Below are 9,899 nucleotides of genomic sequence, written 5' to 3' on the forward strand. Positions count from 1 at the left end.
GTGCTCATTATTCACAACCATGAGACTTACTGTAGCTGAGCCAACGTTATACGCCGACGTTTCGACCCTAATAACAGCCTGATTAATGGATGTCTAAGCGGGTCTTCTTCAAGGCTAGTTGAGGTGGACAGCCTAAAAAAGAATTATTCTATCATGAGTTGTGTTCCAGATTTCCAATGTAACATATACAATTGGCAACGTATTTAAGGGTAAATAACGGGTAAATAACTCACCCAAAAGGAGGAGTGGACTCCCTCAGTGTAATCTCTTCGGGTCAATTCTATTAGTGGCATAAAGAAAATGGGGAAGGGTAAATTAATCTGCCTATTATGCGAGGATGAGTCACCTATTTGCGGCATAAAGTAAAGTGAGTTGGCAACGGTCTTACTGGATAGCTCATTGCAGCCTGTCTAAGGCGTAGAGAAGAAAATAAAATGTGTCGGTGTGGAGGTTAAATTCATGTGACCGCTGTTAGCTTGAACATTATATTGGCCACTTCTACATGCACACAATGAGCATCCAGCTCTTGATATTTTGCATTTTACTCTAAAACATTTTTACGGTGTTAAAAAAAGTGTGGGAAGGGAGACCCTGTGGGAGGGAGCCCTATAAGTGAGCCCTGCGGGAGGGAAGTGAAGCCCCCGTGGGAAGCAGCGCTATGTAAGGAAGCCCATGTGGGAGGGAGGCAGCCCCTGTGGGAGGGAGCCCTATAAGTGAGCCCTGTGGGAGGGAAGCGAAGCCCCCGTGGGAAGCAGCGCTATGTAAGGGAGCCCATGTGGGAGGGAGGCAGTCCCTGTGGGAAGGGAGCCCATGTGGGAGGGAGGCAGTCCCTGTGGGAAGGGAGCCCCTGTGGGAGGGAGCCCTTGTGGAAAGCGAGCCCTGTGGGAGGGAGCCCTTGTGGAAAGCGAGCCCTGTGGGAGGGAGCCCTTGTGGAAAGCGAGCCCTGTGGGAGGGAGCCCTTGTGGAAAGCGAGCCCTGTGGGAGGGAGCCCTTGTGGAAAGCGAGCCCTGTGGGAGGGAGCCCTTGTGGAAAGCGAGCCCTGTGGGAGGGAGCCCTTGTGGAAAGCGAGCCCTGTGGGAGGGAGCCCTTGTGGAAAGCGAGCCCTGTGGGAGGGGAGAGGGGAGGGAAGGGAGCCCATGTGGGAGGGGAGGGAGGACAGTGGAAGGGGAGGGAGCCCCTGTGGGAGGGAAGGGAGCCCATGTGGTATGTGGGAGGGAAGGGAGCCCCTGTGGGAGGGAAGGGAGCCCATGTGGTATGTGGGAGGGAAGGGAGCCCCTGTGGGAGGGAAGGGAGCCCCTGTGGGAGGGAAGGGAGCCCCTGTGGGAGGGAAGGGAGCCCCATGGAAGGGAGCCCCTGTGTGAGGGAAGGGAGCCCCATGGAAGGGAGCCCCTGTGTGAGGGAAGGGAGCCCCATGGAAGGGAGCCCCTGTGTGAGGGAAGGGAGCCCCATGGAAGGGAGCCCCTGAGGGAGGGAAGGGAGCCCATGAGGGAGGGAAGGGAGCCCATGAGGGAGGGAAGGGAGCCCATGAGGGAGGGAAGGGAGCCCATGAGGGAGGGAAGGGAGCCCATGAGGGAGGGAAGGGAGCCCATGAGGGAGGGAAGGGAGCCCATGAGGGAGGGAAGGGAGCCCATGAGGGAGGGAAGGGAGCCCATGAGGGAGGGAAGGGAGCCCATGAGGGAGGGAAGGGAGCCCATGAGGGAGGGAAGGGAGCCCATGAGGGAGGGAAGGGAGCCCATGAGGGAGGGAAGGGAGCCCATGTGGGAGGGAAGGGAGCCCATGTGGGAGGGAAGGGAGCCCTGTGGGAGGTGAGTGAGCACTGTGGGAGGGGAGGGAGCCCCTGTGGGAGGGAAGGGAGCCCATGTGGGAGGGAAGGGAGCCCATGTGGGAAGCAGTCCTTTGGAAGGAAGCCCACGTGGGAAGGGAGCCCCTGTGGAAGGGAGCTCTATGGAAGCCAAGCCTGTGGGAGGGGTGGGAGCCCATGGAAGGGAGCCTTGTGGGAGGGGAGGGAGCGTCTGTGGGAGGGGAGGGAGCCCTATGGAAGCGAGCCCCTGTGGGAAGGAAGCAAAGCCCCTGTGGGAGGGCAGCGTAGCCCCAGTGGGAGGGAAGCGAAGCCCTATGTAAGGGAGCTCCTGTGGGAGGGGAGGCAACCCCTGTGGGAGGGAGCCCTATAAGTGAGCCCTGTGAGAGAGAAGCGAAGCCCCTGTGGGAAGCAGCCCTATGTAAGGGAGCCCCTGTGGGAGGGGAGGCAGTCCCTGTGGGAAGGGAGACCCTGTGGGAGGGAGCCCTATAAGTGAGCCCTGTGGGAGGGAAGCGAAGCCCCTGTGGGAAGCAGCGCTATGTAAGGGAGCCCCTGTGGGAGGGAGCCCTTGTGGGAAGCGAGCCGTGTGGGCGGGGAGAGGGGAGGGAGCCCCTGTTGGAAGAGAGTACCTGTGAGAGGGAGCCCATGCACTCCTGCGGGGGGAGCCCCGGGGCAGGGTAAGGAACCCTGGGTGGCAGTCACCCCCAGCACTGAAGCTGCACTGACACTGTCCTGACCCCCCCCCCGGATATCACACTCCTATGCTAGTTCGGACTCCTGCAGACGCAGCCAACAACCCACGGATGAGATTCCCGGACTCTAGAGGGATCTTAGGGTGGTCAGTGGGAGACCCAGGATGCGTTTCTGGGGACCCTATGTGTGAGCCCGGAGTGACTGTCAGAGACCCAGACTCTGACCCTAGCCCTCCTCCAGCACTGCACTCTGTGGACCCCACCTCCCTTGCCCCACAGCACTTGTATCTATATGGACCCAGTGTTCCTCCTGCACTGCAATCTGTGGCCTGTCCAACCCTGTCTCCACCTCCCCTGCCCCACAGCACTTGTATCTATATGGACCCAGTGTTCCTCCTGCACTGCACTCTGTGCCCTGTCCTCCCCTGTCCCCACCTCCCCTGCCCCACAGCACTTGTATCTATATGTACCCAGTTCTCCTGCACTGCAATCTGTGGCCTGTCCTCACCTGTCTCCCACCTCTCTTGCCCCACAGCACTTGTATCTATATGTACCCAGTTCTCCTGCACTGCACTCTGTGCCCTGTCCTCACCTGTACCCCACCTCCCCTGCCCCACAGCACTTGTATCTGTCTCTAACCATCCCTCCTCCTGCACCGCACTCTCTGCCCCCCACTTCTGCACAACACTTGTATCTATCTGTACCCAGCCCTCCTCCTGCACCACACTTTGTGCCCCCACCTCTTTTGTACCAATGCCCGCAGCACTTGTATCTATCTGTACTCAGCTCTCCTCCTGCACCGTACTCTCTGCCCACACCTCCTCTGCCCCACACCTCTCCACCCCACAGCACTGGTATCTATCCCTAACCAGCCCTCCTCCTGCACCGCACTCTGTGCCCGCTCCCTCCCCTGTCCTATATCCCCTGCAGCACATGTATCTATCTGTGCCCAGCCCTCCTTCTAAACCACACACTGTGCCCCCATATCCTCTACCCCACACCTCTGCCGCCCCACAGCACTTGTATCTATCTGTACCCCTCCCTCCTGCTGCACTGTTCTGTGTCCCCCAACTCTTCTGTACCACCCCCTAGGGCACTTGTTTCTATCTTGACCATCCCTCCTTCTGCACCGCACTCTGCCCCCCCACCTCCCCATCTCACAGCAGTTGTATCTATCTGTACCCAGCCCTCCTCTTGAGGTCCGTCGGGTCTACAGAGGATTTCTTCAGGAGGGGGTTGAGTTCGGCGTGCTTCCAGTCGTCGGGGAATGTGGCGGTCTCAAGGGAGCAGTTGATCGTTCAAAGTAGCTCTGGTGCGATGGCTATGGCGGCTCTGTGGAAGATGGGTGGACAGGGGTCTGAGGGTGGTCCGAAGTGGATGCTCTTCCCGGCCTTTAGTGTGTCTTCTGTTGTGAGAGCGGGGTCCAAGTAAGTAGGGTCTGGTGGGTGGCGTCGCCGGGGTTGAGAGTTGAGGCGGTACAGAGGCCTTGTTTTTCGAAGTTGCCGTAAAGTGTCTTGATCTTGAGGTGAAAGAAGGAGCGGAGTCTGCTGCAGAGGTCTCGGGAGGGTGTGGCGTCTGTTTCGCTGTTGGGTTTGGCAAATTCCTGTGTGGTGGAGAAGAGTTCCTTGGAGTTGTGGGCATTGGAGAGGATTGCCTCAGTGCTATAAATTCCACTCACACACTGCCGCCCCATGAGGCTCCGATTGTAAAATGTAGCGACCACGAATCTCTCCCTCTTCACAGTTTAGTACTCACTCCGTCATCCGTGCTTTTCCCGCAGCGGCTCTGGACCAGGCCTGTATTGCACATTAAGTAGATAGCCTCTTCGCTCCACAATCCATTGTATTTATTTAGGTTCAAAGTAACAAATGCCTCAGCCTCCTAACTGCGTCGTCTCAGCTCCCTCTTAGAACCTATAGGACCCAGCTGAACCCTACATTCCACTCTATACCCTGGATGCACTTCTTTTGTCTCCTTTTCACTCCTTCAATTGCATATTCTGTTTACAGACAGTTCTGATGTCCTTTTGAAATATGTTTCAACTAAAGAAAAATAAAATGTAGAGGAAAGGGGGGGGCTCGCACAGGAGATTCATGGGGTCAGGGTACCCCTACCTGCCCAATCAAGCCTTTTTTTAAATGTCAAATTTCAGGGCATGGGCACAGTCAGTATGTCCTGAAATGGCGGCTGCAATGTTGCCTTTATGTTGCTCTGAAAAGTAACAAAGCTGTTCCTAAAGTGAGTGAGACGGACCATGTAATGTTCAAAAAAGGTTTTTTGTTTGGATATTGGAACCCTCACACAACCATCAGGATGTTGTGAATCACGTACCCCTCAGGTCCTGGTAGAGCGGGGTAGGTCTGCTGGAGACACGGACTCGGCGTGTCTAACGCGAGGAACTCCTTGCGTAGCCTACCAGGAACTGCAGTGGACTATCCTATGGAGTTAATAGGGTAGACCGAGTTGCAGGTAAAATACCAGCTACATATGAGAATGCTTACTGACAATTAGGATATACAGTCTGAATTTAAATGTAGATGGAATATACTTGGTCCTGAAGAATCGCTGGAGTATTCCTCATTTAGAGCGAGAAACATGTTGACCCCGATGAGGCAGTGTATATAACCTAGAACATTAACCTAAGTTACCAACACTTAACCTCACAGTTTTTAATTAGGCGAGGAGGCTTCATAATAAATTGATTGAGATAGCACTCCCTCCCTATTTTAATTAGCAACTACTTTTCTTCATCTACATCACTAAAGAGCCCCACACTCCCACCTCACCTAACGGCTGTATTGGATAAAAAGATCTCCATAAGAGTGCTCCCTAAACAAGAGCCCGTCAGGTATTGCACCTGCCGACTCGACGCAGGAGCAGCCCGATGAGGACGCACTGCATACTGAGGGGTACGTGATTCACGACATCCTGATGGTTGTGTGAGGGTTCCAATATCCAAACAAAAAACCTTTTTTGAACATTACATGGTCCGTCTCACTCACTTTAGGAACAGCTTTGTTACTTTTTCATGGTTGTATACTTTAGGAAATACTTAGCTGGACCTCTCTCCCAAAGCCCATTTCGCCCCCCCCCTGTTCTTTGTTGATATGCCTTTATGTTGCTGCCAGCCAATCAGTGTGAGCTCCTGTAGGACTTGTAGAAGCTTTTCGCTTCCACAGAAGCAAGCTAGCCGACAGGGAAAGAGGCCTTCTACACCAATCGCATTGCTCTATTATTTAAAGTTGTGCACATGCGAGACTCCTGCGAAGTCTTGCGAACCCAACTGTCCATGTATACATGCATTTTGAATCTTCATTTCTCATAAAACGCACCAAATCACAAAAAGCAACTTTCTAGGTAACAATCAAGCTTTGTGTCTTCCTCCCACCCCGTCCTACTCCAACAGATCACCCAAAAACTTTTGAGGAAGGAGCTGGGGTGGATGAACTTTTTTGGGAAAGTTTGTGTGAAGATTCACGAAACAGCGCCAAATTTATTAGTAAACCAAATAACACTCTTCCTACGGTACCCACCACTGGCCCCCGTTTCTTGCCCTCCACTGGCCCCCGTTTCTTGTCCTCCACTGGCCCCCGTTTCTTGCCCTCTACTGGCCCCCGTTTCTTGCCCCCCCCCCCACTGGTTATCATTGATGGGGATGGTGGCATTGACCAAAAAGGTCATCCAGCTGAGATGCCTGTACACCCTACGGAATTCACTATATATGGTCCCGCAGAGGTTTTTTTTGCAGCTGGACAGTCTGATAGTGGAGCTACTATGGGGCGACAAATGGAAATGGCTAAAGCTGAACACCCTACAGAGGCGATGGGGGGCGTAGGGTCTGGAGGTTCCCCGTTTGAACTCTTATTACATGGCCGCACAGCTGCAGCATGCGGTACATTGGTTTGATGAGCAAGACAATTGGGAGAAGAAACTTCTGGCAGGCACGTAGAGAAAGAGTTCCCTCCCGGAGTTTTTTATGATGGGCTCAAAAGCGTTGGGATCCCTTCCTTATAGATATTATACATCATGTAGCGTCGATATGGGGCACGGTAGTGCAGAAGGTACTTAGGAGAGCACCATATGCTGTGGAAACCCCATTGGGGGCGGTGGTACCCATCAAACGGAAAGGGCAATTGATGAACATTAATAAATGGAGGGAGGGCGGCTGCCTATTGATGGGGTATTTATATATCGCGGAGCGGTTTATGACAAGAGAGGAAGCGGGTACTGCCTTCTGGCTGGGCGCGGGGCAGTTCGCCAAGATTTCTGCGGTGGCCAGGGAACTGTGGCCGTCCTTCCCACAAGAGTCGCTGACCTCATCGGTGCTGCGGATAACTACAATGGCAGAGGGAAATAGGCTGGTCTCTGTCACCGGGCTAGGCTGCGGGGATCGTAAGGTGCCAAGAAAGAGTATGATTACGTTTCTTTTGGTGATGTTTTATTGGTTTTTCAACAGAAGGATTGTCGGGTAAAGGTAACTCAAAGTGTCCGAGCCTAGTAACCGGGCTCCTAGTTCAGGTAGGCAACGGTAGAGGAGGGTCCTCTTATCCTTAAAGTCTCTGGACTTGGAGTCTTCTCAGGGTGTCTCTCATTCGTCTGGGAGAGTCTTCCATTGTTTGGCCGAGTCTGACGGGACCTCCCCACATGTAAACAAACGAAAGGAAAGGGTCAGTATTACGTACAGCGGTCCGGTTCCGGGGTCCCAGGGTAGGAAGTGAGTGAAGGGGGGGGGGGGGGGGTCACCACAGTGTCCGTGATGTGAGCAAGTTGTCAAGAGGAGTGCTTAGGCGTGAGGTGCAAGGGTAGGCGAGAGTACGGGGCTAGCGCTTCGCTTTCGCACCCCAAGCCGGCCTCCCAACCCGCTACGCGGCTTCGTACCTGTGAGAGCCACACCTCTCCAGAGGTGTGGCTGGGCGAAGCGCCGGACTGTTGGCCTCCTGGCTCTCCGTCCGCCTGATGCAGTCTGCCGGTTCGGGCCGCTGGTCGAACTCTTCTGCTTCTCGTCACCTTCTGTTCACGCTCACTTCTCTCTCCGTCTCTTCCGGGTTTCCCGGCTCTCTCTGGTCGCCTCCCCTTTTTCTGGTGACGCCTAGTTCCAGGATTGGCTCCGCTTCCTCGTCACCATCCGAGGGGGCGTTTTCTCCGAGGGAACGATGCCAGTTAAAGGAGACACTGCTCCCCGCGTCCTCTTCCGTCATCCACTCGGTTCCTGTCACATTTTGCGGACCTGTCTGAGAGAGGGAAGACAGTTCAAGACGTTCAGTGGTAGGTGTCCACGTGGCCCCTTTCAGTCTTGGGTGATGGTTGTTTTGTTTCCTGGGGGTCCCGGTTACAGTCTCACACACATCTAAGGAGCGTTGCGTGAGGATGTCCCCTCAGCTCCTGTCCCACTACACAGGAAATGGGACGAGGCAATGGAGGAGCCTCCTACGGAAACACCATGGCGGAGGGTGCATGAGGCGGTCAAACAAATAACCTCCAACACGCGTCGGGCAATAATCATGACCAAGACTCAAAGTGGGGTAAAAGGCCGCTTTATTGGACAGGTAGGCAAAGAAACAGGTCCTAATCAAACATAATCCGAACTAACACCCCCCGCCCCTAAGCAATATCCCCGTACAACTACCACCCCACCTTGCTCGGCCTAATCCTCCTCCCAGAAACCCCTAACTCCATCTCCTGCCTAACTCTTGCCTCCAATTTCTCTCCCTTGCTTTCCTCTGTCCGAAGCTATCCCTAACGCCCCCAAACTTTCCTGCCTGTCTTGATCTCCTCCACTCTGCCACCTGTCCAAGCGACAACCTCCCAGACGAAGCGTTACTCATGGCGCTTGCTTTTTTTTTTTTTTCTTTTTTTCTTTCCTCCTTCCCCTTTCTCTCTCCCTTTCCCCTTTCTCTCTTTGGGTGGGGAGGGTGGGACAAAATTCGTCGACCTTCCTGTCATACACTCCAGGCGCCTACACAGAAAGCTCTGGAATGTTAGACTCGCGCTACCGAAGCGCCGACCAATCAGCGTTGCCTACCTGCCTCGGCCATACCATGTGCCCGAAGCTGCCCGGGGGTGCACACTCTGCGAGTGGCGCCCCCAGGAGCCCTCATCGGGCAATAATCATGACCAAGACTCAAAGTGGGGTAAAAGGCCGCTTTATTGGACAGGTAGGCAAAGAAACAGGTCCTAATCAAACATAATCCGAACTAACACCCCCCGCCCCTAAGCAATATCCCCGTACAACTACCACCCCACCTTGCTCGGCCTAATCCTCCTCCCAGAAACCCCTAACTCCATCTCCTGCCTAACTCTTGCCTCCAATTTCTCTCCCTTGCTTTCCTCTGTCCGAAGCTATCCCTAACGCCCCCAAACTTTCCTGCCTGTCTTGATCTCCTCCACTCTGCCACCAGGAAAAACCCTTCCACAGGTGTTTTTCCTGTCCCCCCCCTCCCGCTCAAAAAATCTCACTTGACAACATTTGAAATGGCAAATGTATTCAAAAACGATCCAAAATATACCTGAGCCCCCAGCCGCTACAACTGGGAAAAACATTTATTACGAGAAAATCAACAAGCACCATGTGCAAGAAACATAAAAACATATATATATAATTAAATATACACATATATATATATTCATATATATATATATATATATATATATATATATATATATGCATATACACATACATACTGTCGCCAAACAGTGGAAAAACAATAGCAAAATTTTCTTAACCAGAAAAAACTACCACCATCCACTAAGGCTGGGCGGCGTAAGCACCCAGAAAAACTGCAATAAATACAGCGGATTCATGAAATAATCCTATGGGAGGGAGGGGAAGAAAAGGAGAGGGGGGAGGGGCGGGGGGGGGGGGGGAGGTGGAAGGAAAAATGGAGACGATAATTGATTATATTGGAACTAGAAAAATTTTCCTTCTAAAAACAGTTAAGTATTGCATAAACTGAATAAACGGATGCTGCCGCTTCAACAGCATAACTCAACACCATGTTTTTGCGTTCAAAATCTTCAAAATCATTTCTCGTATATTCAGAATATAAATCTCATTGCCAATGAAAGATAAGTGTACCCCATCATGCCTGAAAAATTGATAGTCATCTTTGGTTATCTCACTATGCACAAGCCAATGAATATTATTAAGGATACAGAAACGCTGCATGCCGCGGTTGACTTTTTTCCTCGCTCGTTCCATGGCAGTAAATCTGTCCGCCCCTCTCCAAACCCTGCGAGGCATTAAAGCAGTCAAAACCAGCTGTGCATGAGGCCAAGTGTTCGAAAAGAGTTCCAAGTCAGTTTTCATTTCCATTAAGAGACACAAACCTGACAACTGTACCAAATCGTTTTCCCCCAGGTGCAAAATTATCACATCAGGTTTGCTGTTTGCAGATAACTCGCTCATCAAA

General features: G+C 52.9%; 1 long non-coding RNA gene across 1 annotated transcript in view; it reads right to left on the reverse strand.

Annotated features, from left to right (window-relative positions):
* The window catches only part of LOC146869152 (uncharacterized), a 44,768-nt gene extending 37,247 nt beyond the window's left edge, over positions 1-7,521 (reverse strand). Inside the window, exons 1-2 of the long non-coding RNA XR_014976756.1 lie at positions 7,369-7,521; positions 31-132 (exon numbers count right to left, since the gene is read on the reverse strand). This is a non-coding gene — a long non-coding RNA (uncharacterized LOC146869152). The remainder of the gene's footprint in view (positions 1-30; positions 133-7,368) is intronic.
* Between the last annotated feature and the right edge of the window lie 2,378 nt (positions 7,522-9,899).

The sequence above is a fragment of the Triturus cristatus genome, chromosome 1_1 (genome assembly GCF_964204655.1).
Source record: "Triturus cristatus chromosome 1_1, aTriCri1.1, whole genome shotgun sequence".
NCBI classification, from domain to species: Eukaryota; Metazoa; Chordata; class Amphibia; order Caudata; family Salamandridae; genus Triturus; species Triturus cristatus.